This window comes from Entelurus aequoreus, linkage group LG05 (genome assembly GCF_033978785.1).
Source record: "Entelurus aequoreus isolate RoL-2023_Sb linkage group LG05, RoL_Eaeq_v1.1, whole genome shotgun sequence".
NCBI classification, from domain to species: Eukaryota; Metazoa; Chordata; class Actinopteri; order Syngnathiformes; family Syngnathidae; genus Entelurus; species Entelurus aequoreus.
Window position 1 is genome coordinate 88,384,892 of NC_084735.1, and position 6,000 is coordinate 88,390,891.

Genomic DNA, 6,000 nt, shown 5'->3' on the forward strand with positions numbered 1-6,000 from the left:
TAACATTAAACAATTTCCTTGTATTGTCTGAAGATTGTCGACCTTCCATGAAGCCAGTTTGGTCAGTATGAATTAATTTTCCTATTACATTTGATAATCGTGTGGGTAAGATTTTTGCCAAGATTCAAAAGGATTCTCTATTCATTCAATACATAGATTCCAGCAGGATCTACCCCAGTCTGCTGACATGCAAGCAGAGTAGTAGATTTTTGTAAAAAGCTTTTATAATTGTAAAGGACAATGTTTTATCAACTGATTGCTATAATGTAAATTTGTTTTAACTATTAAATGAACCAAAAATATGACTTATTTTATCTTTGTGAAAATATTGGACACAGTGTGTTGTCAAGCTTATGAGATGCGATGCAAGTGTAAGCCACTGTGACACTATTGTTCTTTTTTACATTTTTTTTATAAATGTCTAATGATAATGTCAATGAGGGATTTTTAATCACTGCTATGTTGAAATTGTAACTAATATTGATACTGTTGTTAATAATATTCATTTTTGTTTCAGTACTTTTGGTTTGTTCTGTGTCGTGTTTGTGTCTCCTCTCAATTGCTCTGTTTATTGCAGTTCTGAGTGTTGCTGGGTCGGGTTTGGTTTTGGAATTGGATTGCAATGTTATGGTATTGCTGTGTATTGTTTTGCTGGATTGATTAATTTTAAAAAATAAAAAAAAATAAAAAATTAAAATTAAAATTAAAATTAAAAATTAAAAAAAAAATCGATTTTTAAAAAATGACAATCGATTCTGAATCGCACAACGTGAGAATCGCGATTCGAATTCGAATCGATTTTTTCCCACACCCCTAATATATATATATATATATATATATATATATAAATATATATATATATATATATATATATATATATATATGTGTATATATAATATATATATATATATCCATCCATCCATTTTCTACCGCTTATTCCCTTCGGGGTCGCGGGGGGCGCTGGAGCCTATCTCAGCTACAATCTGGCGGAAGGCGGGGTACACCCTCATATATATATATATATATATATATATATATATATATATATATATATATATATATATATATATATATATATATATATATATATATATATCTATATATATATATATATTAGATTAGAGAAAATGCATTTTTAGACCATTTGATTTGCCTGAGCAACTAGGAGACACCGTGAGTAGCAAGCGGTACAAAGTGGATAAGAAAAGACAGAATTTTTTTAAATTTTATTTTTATTTCTTTTAATACTTGGGACTTCCCGCGGGCCTGATTTTGGACGCTGGCGGGCCGGATCCGGCCCACGGGCCTTAGTTTGGGGACCCCTGCTTTAACCACTAGGCCACTGAGTAGGTATGTATGGCGGCACAACCCAGGCTAACTGCTAAATACGCAAGGGGAATTAAAGATTCACATTTTCTATAACACAAATGATTTGGGGCTTGAGAATTCTTACGAGTTGCATATTTTTCAACCTAGTCAATCCTGATGTCAAAACATTCAGCTCGTTGTGGAAATTACGGCAGTTTATGTTTGATGTTCCAAAAAGATTTTTGTTTTTAACAAAAATCTACATTTTTCAAACCCAAACCCCTACGATCCTAAGAATTCTTACTACTTCCACAATTCTATTGTGATTAAAACCAATCCAAACAACAACAACAACAAAAAAAAACATTTTTTAATTCCACGTTTTCTGGGTGAAAAAAGTCCCAACGAAATGAATTCAAACCATTCCCAGCATCAAACATTCTTGCTAAGAGTCCAAAATAAAATCTCGCTTTTCCCATAATTCCACAATGTATGTACTGCAGTGTTGTCCCTACACCAATATTTTGGTACCGGTACCAAAATGTATTTCGATACTTTTCGGTACTTTTCTAAAAAAAGGGGACCAAAAACATTTTGATTTTTGGACTTATTTTAAAATTTCTTATTGCAAGTTTGTCCTTAAATAATATAGTGAACATATCAGACAACTTTTCTTTTAGTAGTAAGTAAGCAAACAAAGGCTCCTAATTTAATTTAATTCCATATGCAGTAACATTTTGTGTCATTTTCCATTGTATTATTTTGTCAAAATTATTAAGGACAAGTGGTAGAAAATGAATTATTAATCCACTTGTTCATTTACTTTTTAATATTTGGTTATTTTCCGTTTCAACATGTCCTATCTACACTTCTGTTAAAATGTAATAATCACGTATTCTTCTGTTTGGATGCTTTACATTAGTTTTGGATGATACCACAAATTTAGGTGTTGATCTGATACCAAGTCGTTACAGGATCATACTGTGGAGGACTCACACCTCCGGGTTGCTAGGACCACCAATGACGGACATGCGTGGCAGTTTTGAGATTTTGTTTATTTTGCAATAAACTCTTCTTTTTTTGCCCTTCTGCTTTTCAGCACTCGCGTGACAGTCGCGCTCTTTGGGTTGCTTTTCAGCCTTCCGCATCTCCGTCTACGTCTCGCTCTCGTTTTCGCTCGTGCTCGGGTTCGTTCTCGGGTTCTCTCTCTGTCATCAGCTTCAACTTCTCCCACCCCGTCCATCTCGGCTGCTGCCCTTTTACAGAGTGACAGGTGATTAGCCAACTGCGCCCAGGTGGGCCATCTACGCACCTGTCGCCGATCTCGGAGCCGGCCCCGGCACACCGCGCCTCGCTGCAGGGCTGCAGGCCACGCCTCCCCACACATACATTGGTCATATTCAAAGTCCTCATGTGTCTAGGAACATATTTCCTGAGTTTATAAATATAATATAAAAAATAAAAAAAATGAAACAACATGTTGTGATGCCCAAAAATATCGATGTAATCATAGCAGTCTCGACTAAATATGGATGTCAGGTGTAGACCCACCAATGATATTTGTTTACATTTTGACGCCGGTGAGCTACGGTGTGTAGTGAAGCAAGGCAAGGATTAGTGATTTAGAAGTAGCTACCTCACTGCAGACTGCGGATGGACTTTAGCCGCTAGCTAGCTAGCCATGTCTGAAAGCACCTCTTCCTGAGGGCGTTTCAGTGTTATAACTTCACCCTTATCATTCGTTTTTAAGCTTAAATGCGTTCGTTCTCCCTTTTCTGTCTACACACTTTGTCTGTTTGTAAGTACTCCGTGATTGTGCGCTGCCGAACATGCTCGTCTGCTCGTAAACCAGCAATGACACGACGGGTGGGCGACCGGTACTTTTTAGAGGCGGTATAGTACCGAATATGATTCATTAGTATCGCGGTACTATACTAATACCGTACAACCCTATTATACTGTATTCTGTACAATACTGAAATTGTAGTCTTTTAAATGATGAGAATGATGGTGGTGAAAAGCGACACAAGTGCTATCCAGTGTGATAGAAGCGCGAGAGCGTGATAAAACCGTGTCGGGAGTCACGGGTGAAGACGTGCTCCCGGCGGATTGAATGAATTAACTGCCGTAATTATTTGCCAGTCTGAGAGGGCAGCAATAATGCAACGCCAGTGGATTTGTTTAGTCGCTCAATCAAACATTGACTCCCGCAGGAAGGACGGATGCACAAACACACTTGAATCCCAAGTCCGTCACGTTTTCGGCTTTTCATCACTTGTTTATTCTGGCATGTCTCCCGAAATGGGATATTCAGATGGGAAACTGGGAATTAGGGAATTGTAATTAAATTTGTCGAAGTGTTTTAGCCAAATAGCAACACCATGCACACCACTAACAAGCTCGAATTGCTTCTTGACAATGCAAAATTGGCTTGACTGTTAGCTGGCTAGTTCTCTAGCATTATTGTTAAAGTTAAAGTACCAATGATAGTCACACACACACTAGGTGTGGTGAAATTTGTCCTCTGCATTTGACCCATCCCCTTGTTCACCCCCTGGGAGGTGAGGGGAGCAGTGAGCATGAGCGGTGGCCGCGCCCGGGAATCATTTTTGGTGATTTAACCCCCAATTCCAACCCTTGATGCTGAGCACCAAGCAGGGAGGTAATGGGTCCCATTTTTATAGTCTTTGGTATGACTCGGCCGGGGTTTGAACTCACAACCTACCGATCTCAGGGCTGACACTCTAACCCAGGGGTCGGCAACCCAAAATGTTGAAAGAGCCATATTGGACCAAAAATACAAAAACAAATCTGTCTGGAGCCGCAAAAAATTAAAAGCCATATTACATACAGATAGTGTGTCATGAGATATAAATTGAATTAAGATGACTTAAAGGAAACCAAATGACCTCAAATATAGCTACAAATGAGGCATAATGATGCAATATGTACATATAGCTAGCCTAAATAGCATGTTAGCATCGATTAGCTAGCATTAATGCAGTGACCAAATATGTCTGAATAGCACTCCACACAAGTCAATAACATCAACAAAACTCACCTTTGTGCCTTCACGCACAACGTTAACAGTGTGGTGGACAAAATGAGACAGAAAAAGAGGTGGCATAAAACACGTCCTAGAAAGTCGGAGAAAGTTATACATTTAAACAAACTGCGGTGAGTTCAAGGACCGCCAAAATTAGTCGGACAAAACGGCGCTCGCCAAATACTCGAATCAGTGAGGCATGTTTAATATAAACAGTGTGCTTTATAACAATTAGGGAGGTTTGTGTGATGTTTGTCCTCCTACAGAAACCATATTAAAACAAAAAATATATTTTTTCCCCTCATCTTTTTCCATTTTTCATACATTTTTGAAAAAGCTCCAGAGAGCCACTAGGGCGGCGCTAAAGAGCCGCATGCGGCTCTAGAGCCGCGGGTTGCCGACCCCTGCTCTAACCACTAGGCCACTGAGTAGTATTATTGTTTACTTATTACATAAACATTTATTTTAAAACAAATAACAGAATAGTACTTGGAAAACAAACTGCTGTCATGGGCTACTCAGCTAACTATCTTTCAAAACAAAGCACTATTGCAAATGTTATTGGTATGCAACTATAAAAGGTAACTGCAGTGTTATTGTTGTCTAATTGAAGCGACGAGCTCGATTTTTAAAGTAAGCTAATAGTTTACAAAAACAAACCGCTACTACAAATATCGACAAGCAAACAAGGTTTATTTTAAAGTGTTTACAAAGCACAATGAAGAATTATTAATCCCGGTATTCAGCGCCTCTCCCGACAACCTCCCGGAAGAGATTTTCTCCCGACAAACTCCCGGTATTCAGCCGGAGCTGGAGGCCACGCCCCCTCCAGCTCAATGCGGACCTGAGTGGGGGCAGCCGTTCTCACGTCCGCTTTCGCACAATATAAACAGCTTGCCTGCCCAATGACGTCATAACATCTACGGCTTTTAGAGAGTAGAGTGCACAACAAGGAGAGAGAGTTCTTGGTTTCTTATGTGGGTTTATTGTTAGGCAGTTTCATTAACGTCCTCCCAGCGCGGTAACAACACACAACAACAGCAGTCACGTTTAGTCTACCATAAAGCAGTTCGTCTGCAGTAAACAGCAATGTTGTGACACTCTTAAACAGGACAATACTGCCATCTACTGGATAGCCTGCAGAACACTGAAATTCAAATATTTTATTTATATGTATAATAAAATTTAAAAAAAAAAAAAAAAAAAATATATATATATATATATATATATATATATATATATATATATATATATATATATATATATATATATAGCTAGAATTCACTGAAAGTCAAGTATTTCATACATATATATATATATATATATATATATATATATATATATATATATATATATATATATATATATATATATATATATATATATATATATTATACATATATATATGAAATACTTGATTTGGTGTATTCTAGCTGTAAATATACTCTCCTCTTAACCACGCCCTTAGCCACGCCCCCCGCCCCAAACACGCCCTCCCGACCACGCTGCCCCCCCCTCCCCCCCACCTCCCGATATCGGAGGTCTCAAGGTTGGCAAGTATGGGTTAAATGAGAGTTGCTTCTTCCTACTCCTTTTCGGACATGTAAAGAAAAAGAAAAATATGTGATGGATCATATGGAAAATGT

General features: G+C 37.8%; 1 protein-coding gene across 1 annotated transcript in view; it reads right to left on the reverse strand.

The window, feature by feature from the left end:
• The window catches only part of LOC133649993 (double C2-like domain-containing protein beta), a 78,139-nt gene that overhangs the window by 17,268 nt on the left and 54,871 nt on the right, over window positions 1–6,000 (reverse strand). The gene's annotated exons all lie outside the window — the stretch shown is intronic.